At 48.2% G+C, this 20,456-nt stretch overlaps 1 long non-coding RNA gene across 1 annotated transcript; it reads left to right on the plus strand.

Annotated features, from left to right (window-relative positions):
- The first annotated feature begins 1,351 nt into the window (after window positions 1-1,351).
- Window positions 1,352-15,946, plus strand: LOC148002306 (uncharacterized). The gene is made up of 2 exons (XR_015634955.1): window positions 1,352-1,484; window positions 15,715-15,946. It is a non-coding gene; the product is annotated as an uncharacterized LOC148002306 (long non-coding RNA).
- The last annotated feature ends 4,510 nt before the right edge of the window (window positions 15,947-20,456 follow it).

A 20,456-nucleotide genomic window follows, 5' to 3' on the forward strand; every position in this document is an offset into this window, starting at 1 on the left:
CCCATGTCCCCACATCAGCCCCTCCCTGCTCATCGGCCCGCCCCCTCCAATCAGCCCATTCCTCCAATCAGCCAATCTGTCAGACCAACTCATACCCTCCAATCAGCCCGCCCCCTCCAGTCAGCCCCACCCCCTCCAGTCAGCCCCACCCCCTCCAGTCACCCCACCCACTCCAATCAGCCCACCCCTCCCCTCAGCCAATAGGTCAAACGAACCCATATCCTCCAATCAACCCAGCCCTTCCAGTCACCCCACCCACTCCAATCAGCCCACCCCTCCAATCAGCCAATAGGTCAAACGAACCCATATCCTCCAATCAACCTAGCCCTTCCAGCACTGATTAGTCCATCCCCTCAATCAGCCCACCCCCTAATCAGCCCACCCCCCCAATCAGCCCACCCCCCAATGAGCCTACCCTTTCCCATTAATCTGTCCCATCCCGTCTGCTCATCTTTCCCCAATAGTTCAGCCTCACCGCATCTGTTCACAGCCGTTCCTTGGCCGGCTTTGTGCCAGCATCCTTCTCTTCTCTGAACTTGGAATGCGGGGCCAGTGAGAAACCCATTTTCTTTCTCCCATGGGTCCTGTGTTCCTCTGGGTTTCTCTGACAAACAAACTCCCACTGGAATCTGCCATCTTATCCCCCAGTTTCCCCCTAAACATCGCTTTCCTCTCTCTGGAGTTCCTGGCATGTATGGCTCTCTTGAGAGCGTCACTAGGTTAACAAGCTGTCCATCAGCAAATTCAGGCATGGGTGGAATAGGCAGGTGTCCCCTGGAGTCCCCTGGCAAAGTAGAGGAGGGTTAGATAAACACCACCACCCACCATGGATTTCTAGAATGTGATTGTTGCGCCCCACCCCCACCCCCAGCAGCCTCCTCTGTCCCCCCTCAGCCCTGCAGCCCCTGGTCTATTTCCCATCTCTACCATATACCTACAGGGGACATGCATCTGATGGCTCTTGTGCCTCTCTGCTTCCTTCAGCTTCTTGTCTAGACCCATCTCAATCAGTGGTTTTCAACCTTCCAAATGCTGCAACCCTTGACTCTTCTTCCTCATGTTGTGGGGACCCCCTACCCCCACCCCCAGCTATAAAAATAGTTTCCTTGCTACTTCATAGCTGTAATTTTGCTGCTGCTATGATTCTAATATAACTATCTGATACGCAGGATGTCCATCATGTGACCCCTGTGGGGGTTGCGACCCACAGGTTAGGAACGGCTGATCTAGACTGTGGCACCATGGGTGAGCGGCTCTTCACTCCTCTCTACGCTGTCATTAAAGCTGCTTGTCTGGTCACCAAAGTTAGACAAGTAGCAAGCACGGGGAGAGTGGGTTCATTCGGGATGCTAACTCCATAGAGGCCATCCTGGTGGGGAGCGGCTCTAGTTCGCATCTCCATGGATCAGGAAACACATCCGGGAATGCTGGTCTTCAGCCTACTTTCAGATTTCAGCCAATAGGAAGAGGCCTCTCACATTCAGGTTGGGTCTCCGCCGTCCCAAAATATGCCCAAAGGTCTGTCCTATCGTGTCCTATGTTTTTGTCAGTCCAGTCAGAATGGAATGAATCATCCTCATTATGAACATAAGCAGATCCCTGATGCTTCACTGCCGCCCCCACTGACACACTGTATCTCCTTCTAGGCTGTAGGCTCAATTTTTTTTTAATCTGTTATTTAGGCTTTGGGTCTCTGTCTTGATACTGTTTTTGCTTTTGTTTTTTGTTTTTTTTTTTCCAACTTAAACCATCATATACTGTTTTTATTGACAATGGAATATCCTCTGTGCACAGCAGTGCATAGGGATTTGAGGGATGGGATTGGAGCTCAGCTGGTAGCATTCACAGAGCCCTGTGTTCGAGTCCCGGCACCACACCAGCTCAGCGTGATGGCCATTCTTCGTTATTAGGGTTAGGGTTAGGGTTAGGGTTAGGGTTAGGGTTAGGGTTAGGGTTAGATTTGATACCATTTGCAATCATTCCTTCTCAGCCAGCCTTCTCAGTCATCTCTGTAAATACTCAAGTGAAGTCAGTCATTTTCACATGGGAAGATTTTTGGTTGCTTGGTTGTAGGTAACAGAAACTTCAGGAAAAACTAATTCTTATATGAGATGCCCACATCCCCACACCATACACAGTTGCACATGCATACTCTCACATACTCACATGTATACATATTTCACACTCTTGTACACTCACACACATGTTCTCAAACACTCATGCTCTCAACACTCATGCTCTCCCATTCATAATGCACTCATATACTCATACACGCACTCACATTCATACGTACTCGCGCACACTAACCTATATGCATGCACACTCAAGTACACTCTTTCGTACATATTCACACACTCACATACTCTCTTTCACACAAGTTCACACCATAACCACAGGCATACATACTCATACACACACTCACATGCATTTGCACTCACATTCTCACAAATACACATATTTTCTTACAAACATACACACTCATATGCACACACTCACATATACACTCTTACACACATATATATATTCATACACATATTTACCCACTCATACACTTTCTCTCTAACACACACACATATATACACACACTCACATACATACCCATACACTTTTACACATGCATATATACTCATATACATATTCACCCACTCATACACATTCTTTCTCTAACAAACATACACAACTCATACACTCACATATACATGCATATACACACATACACACACTTTTACACACATATATACTCAAACACATATTCACCCACTTTCTCAGATTAACTCTCTAACACATACACATACACACTCACATACACACTCATACACACACTTACATATACACTCATACACATATCCTCATACACATTCTCTCTCTCTAACACACACACACACACACACACACACCTACTATTTTGGGAGGTGTAATAGAAACCTCAAGAATATGGGTGTGTATGTGTCTGGTTTTCACCTCTGCCTGTCCACTGACTGCTAGGATAGACGCAGACTGTATGCGCTCAGCAAACCTACTTCTCCACTTCTACGCTTTATCAGGGAGCCCCGCCCCCTCCACTGAGTGCCTGCTCCCTATGTGCATTCCAGCCTCTTCCCTGACACATGTCCTCCTCCATTGCTCGGCTCACAGAACAGATGGCAGGCAAACAGGCCACCTCAGGATTCAATTCCAAGTACTGGGCAGCCTGATCATGCAAATGGTCCATCTGGGGATCGTTGCCCACCACTGGTCTCGTCCTCCATGGCTAGAGGAAAACCCATGAAGAAGCAGTTAGAAAGTGTGTAGATCCCCTCAAAGAGGCTCATCAGGAGGGAGCTGCAGAAACCAGGCATGGCTGACAAAGGCGAGAAGAGAGAAAAGGATGCTGGGTGTTATGTAGGACGGAGGAAGTTCAGCCTGCCCCCTGCCGATGTAGAGCACCAGGGAGCATCTGCTGCAGCCCTTAGCATCTTGAGACACATCTGGAGAATCACAAAGGTCCAGATTATTCATGAGGCTCCGTGCGCACCCTTCTAAATAAGGTTCTCCCACAAGCTGCATCTTCAGCAAGGCCAGTGTTTCCAGGCATTCAAAGCTGTGGTGGAAAGGGCACTTTTCAGTGAACCAAACATCACCTCCATCTATTTGCCGAGGAACAAGGAATAAATAAATGGACTCAGAAGTATAAATGCGTAATGAATAAAATAACAGCACCAACGGGACCCGGCTGACCTCACCAGTTACCTGCTCCATCGTTGCAGTGAAAGTTGCTTTCTGTCCCTGTCGCCCGCTGTGCCTCCAATCAGGATGAAGTCCTTAGACAGTGTCAGGCTCCCACAGCGCTTGCTGATGACACTTGTAAATTTGGGGAGGATGTCTATGTTGAATTAAAATGTGACTGTTAAAATTCTACAATGCAGTCTTCCAGAAGAAACCGCCCATATTTTAGCCACAGCACAAGAAATGGCTTTGATTAAAGCACCACGAAACACATAAATATTCCGTGATTATGCGCCCAGGCTGAGTCCCGGCAAAGAATGATTTACTCAGGGGTAAAGAAACTCCTTTGTAACAAGTAATCTTGGAGGTTTAATCTTGGTGGGTTAGGGAAATTTTACGTAACGGGCTGCCGAGGTGGCTGGCCGCCAGACCTGACGTGTAGAGTTTGATTTCCAGTACCCACATGCTGTGGTACCTCCCCCTCCCCGATTAAAAAAAATTGTCAAAACAAAACAAAAGAAACCTTAGGGTCGGTGAGGTAGTCACACTTCCTGCCCAGGATGATGGTCCAAGTTTGAGTCACGTGACAGAAGAAGAGAACCAACTCCCACAAGTTGTTCTCTGACCTTCCCGCATTTGCTATTCCAGGCATACGCCTCCCCCTAACGTAAATAAATGAATAAATGTAATTTTTAAAGTTCTTTACTTGACGTGGGTTGACGTGAGGTATTAAAGCCATAATTCGGGGTTGGGGATTTAGCTCAGCGGTAGAGCGCTTGCCTAGCAAGCGCAAGGCCCTGGGTTCGGTCCCCAGCTCTGAAAAAAAGAAAAAAAAAGCCGTAATTATCCACCGGAGCCTAACTTTAGATGGGCTTCCCTCAGTGGAGTTTGTAGTTAGGATTTCCTTTGATGAAGATGAATGGAAACAGGTGCATGATATCATCATCATCATCATCATCACTACTATTATTGATTTTATTTTTTAATCTGTGTGTATGCCTGTTTGCCTGCATGTATTATGTATATGCACCTTGTACATGCAGTACCCAAAGAGGCCAGAAGAGGGCATCGGGTGTCCCTGCCCTCCCAGTGCTAGAGTTTCAGTGGTTGTGAGCTGCTGAGAATTGAACCCAGGTCCTCGGGAAGAGCAGCCAAGTGCTTTTAGTAGCTGATTCGACTCTTCGGCTCCCAGACCAGGATTATAAAGAGTCATGGGTTTTCAGTCTTTTAAGGAGATTGAGCACATTATTTATAATCTCAATTCAGAGGACAGAAAGCGACCACACCCTAGCCTCACACCGCAAGCAACTCCGGCCAGAAGAAAAGCTACCTGTGAGGAAAAGCAACCTCACAGATGCAGGCTATTAGTACTCCCTTGTGCTGTGAGCCTTCCCAAAGGGCCGTCATGGTATTCCTGCAGGAGGAAATCATAGCCTCCCTTAGGGGATGGACTTGAATAGTGTATATTTTGGAGTCCTAGTCCATATAGATGGTAAAGATTGATATTTATCATTAAATTATTCCTAAGGGTTTTCTTTCCCAGAGACAGGTAATGTACTGTCTTAGTACAGTAGTTGTATTTCTGTGAAGAGGCACCAGGACCAAGACAATTTATAAAAGAAAGCAACCGAGGGCTTGCTTACAGTTTCCGAGTGTGAGTTCATGACTTCGGTAGCAAGGAGGAGCATGGTGGCACGCAGGCAGGCGTGGCATTAGAGAACTAACGGAGAGTTACATCTAATCTGCAAACTGGAGGAAGAGAGGGCCAGACTGACTTGATGTGGGATTTTGAAACTTCAAAGCCCACTCACAGCAACACACCTCCTCAAAGGCCACACCTCAGAATCCTTCCCAACCAGTTCCACCAACTTGGGAGCAAACATTTAAACATGTGAGCATACGGGGGGGGGATTCTTTTTTTTTATCCCCCCCCCCCCCAGCTGAGGACCAAACCCAGGGTCTTGTGCTTGCTAGGCAAGCACTCTACCGCTGAGCTAAATCCCCAACCCTTGGGGAGGGGGATTCTTATTCAAACTATCATGTCTACTAAGCCAGAAAGCAGATACACTTCTGTCTGAGGTGAAATGGTCCACCACACAACAGGGCTGTGATTATAAGCACATGTTATCAGATCCAGCTTTTTAGGTGGGTTCTGGGGACAAACTCAGGACCTCACATCTGCAAGGCGAACACTTTACTGATGGAAATGTAAGGTTGCTCTGAGGATGTCTACCCAACAGACAGCTTGTAATCCCACTTGGATTCTTCACAGGAAGAATTCCTTGGACTGACATGGAGCCACGTGTCCAGGGTTTGAGGCTGGAATCCAGGTTCGGATATGTGTGGAAACGAGGGAGCCACATTCCCAGGGTACTTCAAGGCGAACGGGAAGATGAACTCTTAAATTATCAGGCAGGTGGGTCACATAGGGAGAAGAAGCAAAATGTGTCACACAACTGGGAATCATACTAGCGCCGAGAAGAAAAGAGTCAACTATTGCAGAGAATCAGGGTAGAAGACAAATGAAACCCACCCATCCACCCACAGGCTGGAGAGATGGCTCAGTGGTTAAGAGCTCTGACTGCTCTTGCAGAGGACCTGGGTTTGATTCTCGGCACCCACAACGGCAGCTCACATGTCACTCCAGTTCCAAGGGATCCAGCATCCTTTCCTAGCTTCTTCAGGCACTGTGCGTACATAAACACAGGTATCCAAAACACTCATACACATAAAATATAATAACACCAAACAAAGTCAAAATACAGTCAGTTGGGCATCCGCAATGCGGGGCAATGCTTCCCTACAAAAAACAAAAAAACAAAAAAACAAAAATGGTACCGAGCAAACTACGGAAGGGAAAATCTGTTTCATGTTGACAGAGGAAGACACTTCCAACAGCAACCTCAATGTGACAATTAAGGACAATAATGACTTGTGCTCCGTGAGTAATTAATGAATGAGTCCTCTGCTCTTAAGAAGATGTAATGTGAGCTAGACTCCCAGATAAATGGCAAAAGCCACCAGCAACATCAAGTGTTTGTCACGATTGTACTTTTCAGTGCCAATGAAATGTCAGCGCCTGCTCCTGGAGGAGGTCAGTTGCTGATGCAAAATGACACTGCTTGTGTGGTGCCCGTGCAGGACAAATACTTGTCATGAGCCCGAAGCATGTCCAGGCTTCTGGGCTTCCTTAGAACTGTCTTCTTTTATTTGTCAAATATGAGCAGCCCTCTCTCAGGTCTTGTCCCCACAGGGGCCCTGGTGTTTGCCTTTCTGGCAAAGGAAAACAGACTCTCACCTCTGGGTGCCAGCCTGAAGGTTCTTAGAGGCTGCTGGTGACTGTCCCCCACCCTCCCTTCATCTCCTAGACCAGCTACTGTAGCCCAGGAAAGAAGGTAAAACATGGAGGTCACACGGCTGCTCTCCTGGCTGGGCAGGGCTATGACCAGACTCAGAAAGGTCTGGCAGGACTTGTCTGTTAACAATTCACACATTCTGCTTTCGCTGTCAGGAACTTGTGCAAGAAGCCTTCATGGCCACCCTCACATGCATGCAGATGTTTTTATCTGACACCTCTGGGGCACATCCCTGTCAACCTCAGTATAGGCTCACTTACGGCCTCATGCTCCAGCTGCACCTTATAGGATACAAGGTGCGCATGGGTAGATATTTGTGTGAACTGACAGCCCCCAAAAGCTGAGCACAATCTGTGTTGAAATTTCCTTACACCAGATCAGGACCTCCTGACTGTGGAGAGTTGGAATGGCACAGATCTAAGGTCACAATTACCTCCGTATCTGACCTAATGTCCTGTGGCTATAAGGTACAACCTTTGAACAGTATTACTATAGATTCCGTAGCTTCCACCAACTGAAAGGCTAAGAAAGTCGTTAGACAGCTTTTTGTTTTTTTCTTTTCTTTTTTTTTTTTTTTTTTCGGAGCAGGGGACCGAACCCAGGGCCTTGTGCTCGCTAGGCAAGCGCTCTACCACTGAGCTAAATCCCCAACCCCGTTAGCCAGCTTTTGAGACCCACGTAAGACACTTCTCTGCTTTGCTGTATGTAGCCTGCTTGCTTGATGATTCCACCAATGTTGCTAAAGGTGCGTCACTAATGACTTTCTTTGTCCTATTACTATAAAAAGACCATAAAAGCACCAGCCCTTTGAAACATGTTTCAGGAGCAACCGGAATCTGTGCTCCTGAGCCCTGGTCACTCATATTTGGCACAAAAAGCAAATTCACTGTTTTGGAGAAAGAGCAGTGTCTTGTATTGGTAGCTGACACTCGCCTGTGGTCTAAGTTGCTCTAATAGGGAAAGAGATTTGGGGTACCTGTCTGTTTCAGTACCTCATCTTAGGAGAATTGGGGAAAGCCAATTTGATGGTTTGGTGGGGCGGAAGTCATCAGGGATGAGTAGAAATTGCTCGGGCTTACTGTAGGCCCCCTTGCTCTGAAGTTGGGAGTCCAGCATCATGAGATGAGATCTCTTCCAGTTAGAGAGGACTATGTTTATTTCTTTTTTCTTTTTTTTTTTTTTTCCGGAGCTGGGGACCGAACCCAGGGCCTTGGACTCGCTAGGCTAGCGCTCTACCACTGAGCTAAATCCCCAACCCCTAGAGAGGACTATGTAGGTGGTATGTGCAGTGTGTGAATGATACGGTGTGTCTGTGGCAGACAGAATAAACCTGGGATCCTGGGTATCAGGAGACCTGTGTTACTAGTCCTGGATTGCTGCACTAGCTGTGGTTTGCTCTGGGGAACCTGTAATAATCTTGGCTTGCTTTAGTGCAGCGGTCTTCAACCTTCTCGATGCTGTGACCCTTTAATACAGTTCCTCATGGGCTGGTGACCCTTAAGCATAAAATTATTTTCATTGCTACCTCATAACTATAATTTTGCTACCATTATGACTCACAATGTAAAAATCTGTGTTTTCCAGGGGTCTTAGGTGACCCCCGTCGACTTAGTCTGTGACTCTCAATCTGTGACTGGGTTGAGACACACAGACGGAGAAACACTGCCTCAGAGTGCTGTGCACGGACCTGGTTTGCTCTAGGGGTGCTGTCTGTGTGGCAGCCTTCTCAGGGTTTTGGTTTCTTTATCTACAAGATGCCCAGAACTCCTGAACATCTGCATTTTAGACTTTGCCTGACTGTGCTCAGGACTCCCGACATTCACTCTCCCCTCTAGGATTTCTGTTGCTTGTGGATACCCAGAATGCATCGCTTCAGTGACCATGCACAGCATCTTCTGGTAAAATGGTCTTTCTCCCACCACTCCCAGCATACATAGCACATATCAGGCTCACCCAGATGACTGCCCCCAAACTCTGGTCACAGAGATTTCTAAATTATTAGCCTACAGTCTTCTTCCAGGTGGCAGTTCAGACTGATTTCATAATGTAAAGCAACTTTATTTTATTATTATTTTTTTGATGGTCTCAGGGAGGGTCTGTGACTCAGAGACTCACATTGTCAAGTCGGCTGTCTTGCCCGTGACACCCAGGGCTCTGTTTGGGGAGCCTTTAGGAGCCTCAGCAATTTGCTAGTAGACACAGGAGAACCCTGTAAGCTCATGGGGCCTCAGCTGAGGACCCTGCTGTTAGGACTTCTCCTTGGGACCCTCAGTTGGGATCATTCCCATGAGATGTATCTGTCTCTGCCCGAGGTCGTCAGCACATGGAGTTTGTGGGTTCCCAGCAAGCAACGTGAGTTCCACTCTCTCAGAGTTCCAGATGTCACTGTGTGGTGCATGGCCACTGTGCTGGTGGCCAGTGAGGAATATCCATTTAGACACATGAATACTGGCAGAAGCCCCCTAGGGAGAATGGAGTTGGGGGGGGTTCCTCTTGCCAATCATCGGAGGACATAGTGCGTTCATTAGTTGACACAGGGTTTCACTGTGTGGCCCTGACTGTCCTGGAACTCGCTCTATAGTCCTAGCTGGCCTCAAACTCAGAGCTCTGCCTTGTTGCTGCCTCCCACGTGTGGGGATTAAAGGCATGCACGTCCACTGCTGGCAGTGTTTCAGTGCCTAAAAATGTATTTACTTGTGTGAAACAGTTCTGTGCCATAGTGTGTGTATGTGGGTAGAGATCAGAGGACAAGTTATGGGAGTCTGTTCTCTCCTTCCACCGGGACTTGGGTTCCGGGATTTGAACTTAGGTCCTCAGGCTTAGCCAGCAAGCACCTTAACCCTCTGATCCATCTCATAGGCTCTGAGTTTATTCTTAGTTTTCTTTGTTTTGAGACACGCCCCTCACCCCGCCCCCCAGGCTCCAGTGGTCTGCTTACTGCAGCTGCCCCCTGCTTCTTACCAGCCTGGTATGACGGTATCTATATCTTGATTCCATCAAGGGACGGACCGGAGCCATGGATGAGGTCAGAGCCCTCAGAATCCACCTCTTCCTATTTAAATTCCAGTACAAGAGTCCTGCTGGGGACTGTTCACATTCACACTTGCTTTGAGACTCCCCAAAGCTGGTCATTTCCCGGCTCAATGTTGAAGCAACACAGCCAAGGGACCTAGAGAGAAGCCTCATGCTGGCTGGATTAAGAACTGTGCAACTGTGACCAAGTTCCTTAAACTCCCCGAGCATCTTTCTGTTCCTAGTTCTCTGAAGCATGTAGAGCACATTACCACGCAGCTCACTAGACCGTTAGTCTACATGCCAAGGATGCTCCGAGTGGCTCCCAGCTTGGAGCAAATAGTCAGGAAGAGCGACAGTTAACTATGGCTTTTCTACCAGGACGGTGCTGTGTTTTACAAAACTGCTTTTCCCCATCCGGGTCCCTGTCTGACTCTGGATGTAGCTTACCGGGCTTGTGCAAGGTCAAAGCTAGCTTGGGTTTTCAAAGTACCATGTTGATTTGTCTTGGGGTAGGCAGTGTCGGGGGGAGGGGAGTCGGGCTGGGAAGTGAACACCAAGATTGCTCATCCAGGAAGCTAGAGCTCCAGTCCCAACCTGTTAACGAACTCATCTTGAAACTGGAAATAAGAACCTTAATTTTCGTTGTTGTTTCCTCGCTGCTATTAAAGTTTCTCTCTCTCTCCGTTACCCCCCACCCCTTGCATAAAAGACACCAAGATCTGGAAAAGGAACAGACACCTTGGGTTATCGTGTCTTCTCCGTGATGAGGGGCGGCAGGTGTGTGTCGGATGCTGAGTCCTCATTTTTTTGCGCAGTTGGGAAATGCTGACGGGGCTGTAAGTTCAAGCTTGAGTGTCAGACGCCCCGTTTTAAAACAGTGTTGCTGGGGTGTTTACATAAGAGCTGTGTTGCAGGAAGTTGCAGAGAGAGACTCACCTGCCTGTGAGGAGCACAGGGCACCAGTCCTGGGAGCGAATGGCTCCCAAATGAGGAGATCCTGGCTCTCCCAACAGATGCCCCATCCCCATTGTTGCTGTTTGTCCTTCTTTGGGTTTTGTTTCTCTGTCGGTCAACGGGACTCAAAACCAGAGCAGCTGAGGCCCGGAATACTCATTGTTGAGTCCATCCAGCAACTGACTTGGTGAGCTGGGCCTGAGAGCTCAGGACTTGATTCTGGTGCTAGGGTGGCTGAGGCAGGGGGATTGCTTGAGTTTAAGGCCAGGTTGGGGGTACATAGTGAGTGGTGACAGGAAATGTCACCATCCCATTCTGTATTCTTCTCTCTGCCATCTGTCTCTGCCATTAGGTGAGTGTCCCTTGCCATATCTCTCATTTTATGTCATGTCACATCCACCATGACTTTCTACCTCCCCACGGGCTCAGAGACAAAGGGGCTGAGGGCTGTGAACGGAGCCCTCTCAATCCAGGGACCAAAACAAATCATTCCAACCTGAATTTTTTCCATCCCAGATTTTGGTCACAGATACTCAAAAGTTATTTACACATGAATGCACCACACACACACACACACACATACACACACACACACACACACACACACACACAAATCCCCTGCCTCAGTTTCCCCTCAGAGATACCAGAGGTTTGATGGACTCAACGTCAGGCACAGGTGTATCTTTCTCTTCAGTAAGTTGGACAATTGCTCTCCCAAGAGACAGTAGCTACAGAATAGCAGAAGAAACACAGCCCCGGCACAGGCAACCTGCCTGCTCAGACTGAGGGAGCCAAGGCAGGGGGAGGAAGGGCCAGCCCCAATCATTCCTTAATGCATGTTAGAAGAGCATTGTTCTGTAGTGCTCTGAGCACATAGAACAGAGCTGGCAATGCAAAAGACAAAAGCTCAATTGGGGGGGATACCTGAGATCCCAGACCTCTGAGGAGACACACATCCGCAATGAATAACGCTGGTTCCTGTTAGGAAATCCAACCCAGGATTAGACAGTACAAGACAGAGCGGTTATTTAACAGATCACCGGGAGGCGTTTGTAATGAGGCTCGTTCTGCCAAGGCCTCGAGGAACTGAGTGAACCACAGAGGTGGCTGACAGAACGGTGTTCCTAGCATAGGAAACTGTTGCAAAAGCTGTGGGTTGTGAATAAGGCTAGGATGTGGATGGTGGTCACACAGCCTTGGAGAACACTGTCAAGAATTCTGGCTTTTCATAGAGAAGGCCAAGCAGCGTGGGAAGCTTTGGGGCGGAGGAAGATCAAGTCCGATTTATAATTTTCTTTTGTGAGGAGTGTCCATGTGTATAGATGTTTACGTGTATGGAGTACAATAGGCTCAATTGTCACGCTGCAGGCACTGTTTGCCTTGTTAATTGAGATAGGATCTCTCTATGGCCTGGAACTTGGCAGAGAGGCCGGGCTGGCTGACCAGTGACTCCCTAAAGATCTACCCATCTCCCCCTTACAAGTATTGGGATTATAAGCATATGCCATCATATCCAGCTTGTTTTATGGTATGTGTGTGTATGGATATGTGTGTATGTGTATATGCGTATGTATGTGTATGTGTATCTCTGTGTGTGTGTATCTCTCTGTGTGTGTATATGTGTGTATCTGTATGTGTGTGTATATCTGTGTGTGTGTATCTGTGTGTGTGTATCTCTGTGTGTATCTATGTGTGTGTATCTCTCTGTGTGTGTGTGTATCTGTGTGTGTGTATCTCTGTGTGTGTATCTCTCTCTGTGTGTGTATGTATCTGTGTGTGTATCTGTGTGTGTGTATCTGTGTGTGTGTATCTGTGTGTATGTATCTGTGTGTGTATCTGTGTGTGTATCTGTGTGTGTGTATCTCTGTGTGTGTGTGTGTGTGTGTGTGTGTGTGTGTGTGTAAGTTCATGGGGATTTAAAACTCAGGTCCTTGTGCTTTCAAGGTAATAACTTTATCGACTGACCCTGCCCCCCCCCCATGATTTATGTTCCCCCAAGTGCTATATCCAAAGCAGATACAGAATCCCCACTATGAGCAGAGACAACAGTAAGTAGTTTATCTTCTGTTAGGAGGACCCAACTCACTGCTGATTTCTCCAAGTAAGGTGTGTGTGGGGAGACAGAGGTGACTTACAGCACTCAGGGAATGAGGTGACATGGGTCCCAGAGTGGCTGACAGCCTTTCCATCCAAGCCTCTTTGTCCCCTAATAAGAGCACTGGTGACACACAGGAGTTTATTTATCAACCCTACAAAGTCAGACATCTGCTCAGGAGGGCGGGCGCTCAGATTGAGCACAAGAAAGAAAGAAAGGAAGACAGAAAGAAAGGAAGAAAGAAAGGAAGGAAGAAAGAAAGAGGAAAGCATACATTTTATACCCAGACATACAGTCCCTTTCCCCTTTCCTCACTCAGAGCCAGCTGCATTCCAGGTGGGAGCATGTGTAGTTAACCCTAGCTGTGCTGGCTCAGAAACTCCAGCCAATCTGGGAACTTCTGGAAGGCTGATTTTTGGAAAGAGTTTGAAAAATATTTGCTAAATATGTATACTCGAAGCCCAGATTTTTCTCATAATGGAATTTTCCAAATTTCTTTCCAAAGTAGTTTCCCCTCCAGGAACGCCAGATTCGAAGAAAAAGAAAATGAAGAAGAAAGAAAGGGAAAAAAAAAAAAACCCAACAGCTTGGATTTTGGTTCATTTAAAACACACTGCCGATAACAGCCAGACACAAGTAACTGCTTGGAGATCAAACTGAAAAGGATGACCAGGAAGGGCCAGTTTTGCCAGGAAGTCCCAAGGTGAATTTGTGAGGCAGTGTTTTACAAAGGTGGCACGAAGGAAGTCTAGGCTTCCCTTCTGCTTTTCAGTGGTCTCCAGATTCTGTTCTAACTGGTCATAGTCAGTAGCCTTAACCCTCATCCACGTCAGACAGCTGTCACCTGCACCTCACATACAAATTCACACACATCTGGGACAGGTCTGCAGCACCTCCCATACTCCCTGTGTTGAGTCTGCCGTGATTTCAGCCCCCACCACTTTAATGGTTTCACAAGGGACCCATTGATGCTGGAAAGTAGGTGCCGTCGGCCTAATACGTTTCTCCCCTAAATTCATATGCGGGTATTGCCACCTCAAGTAGGAGGGCATCAAGAGAGGGCTTTGGAAGGGAGTGAGGTCATGGGGAGGAGCCCTCACCAGTGGGACTAGTATCTTTGTGAAGGAGACCCCTGCCCCCTCCCAGTGGGTGAGGATTCTTAGAAAAGATGGCTCCAGGAAGCAGTTCTTTGTTTCATTCACGTGAGTTATCTGTGTTTTAAAGAGTAGTGCTGGGCTCCGAACAGGTTTGCAGATCGTTAGTTGCTTGGCATGTATGCAACTATGAAGTTGTTGCATCAGTGCAAAGCATAAGGAACAATTCCCATATCAGAATCATGAGAGCCCCGACGCAACTCATAGACCATTGAGACGCCGTCCCCCACCACCAGCCCCTCCTCACCCAGCCCCACCCCTACCCCAATCCAGACTCACCTCCATCCCCATCCCCACCCCAGCCCCAAGCCCATCCAAGTGCAACTCCACCCCAGCCCCTCCCCACCTAGTCCCACCCCCAACCCTTCCCTTCCCAGCTCCACCCCCACACCAGTCCCACCCCCACCCCAGACTCACCCCAGGCCCAGCCCAGCCCCGCCTCCGCCCCCGCCCCCGCCCACAGCCGCTGTTTATCACTTAGATGCCCTCTGAGAGGACACCTCCGAGTTCTTGTGACTTGTTGTGAGGCAACAATAGTCAACGAACAACCAAATCTGAGCTCCCGTGTGGGCAAACTTGAGAGAAATTCAAATCACCTCCACGATGCCTTTTTTTTTTCTTTTAAAAGTATTCTTCTGTTTTCAGTACCGCGATCTCATCTCCAACCCTCTCCCACACACCCCTCCCCATTCTTGACCCTTCTGTCCCTCCTTTTTTGTTTCCTAGATAATTTCACTTCCGCTCTCCTTCAGCGTAGGCACACATGGCTTTTTATGACTACACGAAATCCAGGAACCACAATAGAGAGACAATACATCTTACTCGTCTAAGATTGGCTTAGGTTTCTCAGTTTGATTTTCTCCAGTCGCTTCCATTTCTGCGAACGGTACAGTTTCCGTGTTCTGTATGGTCGAATAAAATTCTATTGTGTGTATAAACATTTCCCTTATCCATCCTTCCGTTGTATTGCTTACATATCTTGGCCGTTGTGAATGGTGCGGCATTGAATGTTGATGTACGCATATAGGCTATATTGACTTAGCCTCCTGGGGTAAATACCCAGGAGCCGTGTGCCTGCATTATGTTTGGGGGTAAAGACCTTTCTGTCCCTCCATGGGGCCTAGACAGAGGGTTTCTATAATCTTTTTTTTTTGTTTTTGTTTTTTTTATTATCCATTTCTTTATAGTCTTAACAGCCATGAGAATCATCTTTGTAATCTTTGGATGCCTTTCATTACTGCTCTTATTTACAGGTCTTTGGTGGTTTTGCAAGGGGTTTCTATAATCTTCATAGCTTTGGCTACCTTTATTTTCTCGGGGGAGATGGTGAGAAACCTTTGTAATTTTTAAAATAAGTGTCTAACTTGACTAAGGGAAGTGTTGGAGAACAAATGCTGGTTATGACAGATGTTGCTCCGTTTGTTCCCTGGGACAGAAAGCAGGTGCCTGAACTGCCACGTGCTACCACTAGGAGGCACTGCAGGCCCACCGATGTGCCTCGTCGCCGCACCTGCTGCCTCTGCCCAAGCCATCTGGGTGCCCTGGACCCACCGAGAAGCACAGCTGTGTTCTCCAGCTGTGTAAAAGGAAATGGTTGACACAGTCGCCCCTGCCCCCCGCTTGGCCCCTCACTACCTTGGTGCCATTAAAATAGCAATAGTGACATATACCCGAGTTGCTTTTTTTTTTTTTTTTAAACCTGGGGAAATGTTTAAATTATCTCTTATACTCCCTCTCCCATAAGCAAGTGTAATGTAGTTTTTGCGTCCATCGTGGAAGGAAGAAGAGGGCCCACCCAAGTCATAGGAAAGTCAGAAGAACTAGGAGGTGTCCTCTCAAGAGGGTAAGCAGTGACGACCTAAGGCTGGGTCTGGGGTTGGGGATGGTGACTCGATGATCTACAAATTTCATGGGAGTTCTCATGGTTCTGATCTGGGAATTGTTGCACGGATGCAAGTCCCTGAGTCAAGTATGCTCAAGAGAATAACCACGGTAAACACACGGATCCCCAACAAACCAGTCTTGGGCAGAATCATTTCTGCCGTCTGACATTGGCAGACCCTATCTGGGTTGAATGGTTGCTTGTCTCTGTCCCCGTTAAGAGAAGTCACCCGGGCTGGAGAGATGGCTCAGTGGTTAAGAGCACCCGACTGCTCTTCCAGAGGTCCTGAGTTCAATTCCCAGCAACCACATGGTGGCTCCCAGCCATCTGTAAAGGGATCCGATGCTCTCTTCTGGTGTATCTGAAGACAGCTACAGTGTACTTATATATAATAAATGAATAAATCCTTAAAAAAAAAAAAGAGAAGTCACCCATCAGTTGCAATCTTGGTCACTGCAAATCTATTTTCTTTTCGGACCCAGAGAACTCCCGGCGCGAGTCTTTACTCCCCGGTCAATTTTTTTTCCCCCTGAGACTGACGTCACTCGTGTGACAAGTCAGACTGGAGTTTACGAGCCACTGGCTGTGCAGTCATACTGCATGTCTCCCAGATTGATTGACTTAAGCGCCAAGCCAACACAGACCCTGCGATAAAATGAAAAGCTGGTGCAGACTTGATAGAGGTTTCCTGAAAGACGAGCAGGTGTCTGGGTGGGTGGGGCCATCCTGACTTTGAGTGACAGGTCAGTGCTGAGTAAGTGGCCAACCAGGTGCGTCCTTACCATTCTATCCCAAATCTCATGCAGATGACTACTCTGTAGGGGGGGAAGACAGTTCCACAGGGAAACTATAAAGCCCCTGTTATTAACTTGGTGGTGTTGGAAGGTTTGTGCAACACATGGAGTCCCTTTAAGTGAGAACGAATTTCAGCCTCATCACTTCGATATGCTTCTTCCCAAGAAGCTCCTTTAAAGTCACTCCAAATATACCCAGGAAACACACCCAGAGCCTCACACTGCGAATGGCCGCAACGTGGCGCGGTTACAGTTGCCTTTGATGTTGGAATCTCACAAATTGGTGGCTGGAACTTCCCTCTTTGTGACGGCGACGGTTAAGCCTTCCTCCAGGGCAGGATTAACTCTCCACATATCCATTTCGCAAGTGATGTTTTTTGACGTGAAAGATGGGGATGAGGGGGATCGGTTTGCGTTCTGGTAAGCCTGCATCCCGTGCTAGGTCGTGAGATCTCCCTCAAATCGAGAAGCCTTTCAGGCCCATTAGAAGATTTGGTTTTTATTGAACAGACAAAAGAAATCAAGGCTTTTGGACGCTTAGCCAGGGAGACGAATTGATCCTTCCGACTCTCGTCAAATGTTGGACTCATTACCCGATTGTGGCTCAGGCCTCCTCCGTGTCGGGGCTCGCTGGTACTTGTGACCCACTAGCTGGAGAAATGGCAGCTGCTGTCTTGTTCTGGGAAAAGCTGGGCTTTGGCTGATCTCCTAGCTCCTCCGTGCTGACGGACAGCTTCACAGAAGGTGGCCCAGCTCCAGCCCCCCCCCCCCCCCCGGCCCCCTCCAGCTTGCAAAACATCCCTTCCAGCCTCAAGGAGGAGATAAGTTCTCCAAACGGGCTTGTTGGCTTCAGACATGGAAATGACTAACAAACACAGATCCCAGGATCAGCCAGACTCCTGAGCCTGTCAGTGTCACAGTAGCCAGTGTGGGAACCCTGTGGAAGCACATCACTTATCTGGAGAGAGCTAGTCAGTCTTATGTCAGAGACCAAAAGGTGAGAGAGAGAGAGAGAGTATTAGGGTTCCTCCACTAGTGCCAGCAGAGCCTGCAATCGTGGCACTCTGACAGGATGCCATGACAGGTGGCCCTCTAGCAATACACTATCATGGCACACTAACTCTAAGTCTTCCCAAGTGAGCATAATTCCACCTCATCTCTTGCCATCCAGGGAGCCCCGATGTGGTTGCTGCCATATGGAATCACATTGGCTTCATCTCATACTGATCGACATGTGTGCCAAGCAAACACAGACTTTGTGATAAAATAAGAATCGGGGGGAGGGGTTGTCTCCCTGCTTTCAGCTGGAACCCTCAGGAAGAACAGTAGGGTTGGAGGGTCACCCAGAGGTGTCCTGGGCTCCTCTTGAAAGCCACATATAATCTCCCACTGACATGCTTGGGTCTAGGCACCTGTCACCTGACGAAGCCTTCAGGCAGGAAGCAGGGTTTATCTAAGTGGTCCTGCATGTGAGCTCAGGGAGACTGTTGGGGATCTGATTTTCTGCTCTGTTCTGGAAATCAGCATGTGATGGGGATCAGAGGCCCATGCTCTGATCACTTACAGGGCCACGTGAGAAATCTCAAACAGCCCGGATCCCTGGGAGGAGTGAGTCAGGGACAGACAGAAGGGAGAGCCAAGAACAGTGTAGATCAGAACACAGGCACAGGGAAGAATGGAGGATTGTGGGGAGTCTACTCGACCATTGATTGGTTTCCTGCCAAATTTCCTTGCAGAAGGCGAAGGCTTCCATGCTGGGCTGCTGACTCAAGGGGGCGCCACCAGCCTACAACAGCCACGGCTTCTAGAACAAGTCCCATAGCAAGGCAGGTGCAGCGTGGAGAGCCACAGGTGGCCATTGGCTGCCTCAACTTAGAGGAGATCTCTGGCACCTGCGCTTATATCAGTCAGTCAGCTGCAAAGTCCAGACACCTGAGTGCTGGGAAGGACTGACTGACAGATGGACAGGACCCGCCCCCACCTACATAGCACCCTTTCTGGAGCACAGTGTGCCTCATGGCTGCTGTCTCTGCTCACCAAAGAGGTCATGGAATGATCTGTCCCTGACTGATTTCATAAACGCATCTTGAAATCTAGGGAGTCATATTAAAAAGGAAGTTTGGGGGCATGTGACTGCCCATTCCAGGGCTCTTTGGTGCCAGTTTGCAAATTTAGAATTTCCCACGCTCCCGAATTTCAAAAGAGACACGACTGAAGGAAGAGGTGTGTGTGTGTGTGTGTGTGTGTGTGTGTGTGTGTGTTTGAAAGCACAAATATTAATAATGTTAAAATTGCGAGTGAATTCCAGCTAGGCGCTGCACTTTGCGCGGAATGGCAAGCCCTCTGCGTTTTACTTCATTTCTTCACCCCACTTGTGCTGTGGACCGAACCCTCATGCGTGCTAGGCGAGCAGTGTTTACCACCGAGCTATGCCATCTTGAAATAAACACACTAGAATTGTTCAAAGGATGCTTCGCAGTGGTCCTCGCCTGAGTCTCTTCTTGTATCATCGGAAGGATGGAGGGAGAGGGATTCAGCCTTACGTAGTGTGGTCTCTGGTGTCTGTAACGTCTTCGCGCACAAAATGGGCCCGAGTGCATGCAATGGTGGACATTCACCAGGGGTCTTGGGAACCCAACCTCCTTGCTGTCTTTACCAGATCTCCGACATAGCTGGGATTTCATTAAATACCGGCTGGAGGATGGCGTCTTTCTGTATAAACGGCAAAACACTCCCCCCGCCCCCCTAGTGTTGAGCTTCGCACACTCAGCATGAACAGTTAACGCTATTTAATCATCGGTAGAATTTGGCTTCCAAGTGATTTATAGCTTTGCAGATGAAACACATATTCTTGGAGGAAAGCACGCTTCTGACCATCGAGAGTGACAGGGTTGGTGGATCCAAAAGGAAGGGGGCCCCTCTGGCACCAGGCTGCAGCCGAGGACCTGGCAGGCAGCCACGAATGCTTGCAGGCCTTCCTAAGAATGGCTCCCCCACCATTAGCTCGGCTAATTGCCTGCAGAGGAGTGGGCGCACACATTCCAACCACCCCATGAAGAGAGTTGGAGGGGGGGGTTCGTTCTTACCTCTTATTTTGCCACTCATTGGGTCTGCACAGTTTGAACAAGAGAAAATGTTTGCCAGATAACTACGTATCATAAAGAAATTCCAGGCAGTGGCTAGACTCTTTGATCTTAAGGACGGAGAGAAGCTTTGTGCGGTGATATACCTTTAAAGAGTCACCTGCTGCTTACGATTCAGGGGGAAAATGATTTAGGGGGGAAAAAAGGTAAAATCATTTTTAAAATAAAAAAATAGAGGCCATTAACTTTTAGGAAATGAACTTAAGGATTGTTCTAAAAATTGACTGGAGCCAGGCAGTGGTAGCTCGTCCCTTTAATCCCAGCACTCGGGAGGCAGAGGCAAAGGCAGGTGGATCTTCGAGTTCCAGGACAGCCTGGTCTATAGAGCAAGTTCCAGGACAGCCAGGGCTGCAAAAAC

This window comes from Rattus norvegicus, chromosome 12 (assembly GCF_021556685.1).
Source record: "Rattus norvegicus strain SHRSP/BbbUtx chromosome 12, alternate assembly SHRSP_T2T, whole genome shotgun sequence".
Lineage (NCBI taxonomy): Eukaryota > Metazoa > Chordata > Mammalia > Rodentia > Muridae > Rattus > Rattus norvegicus.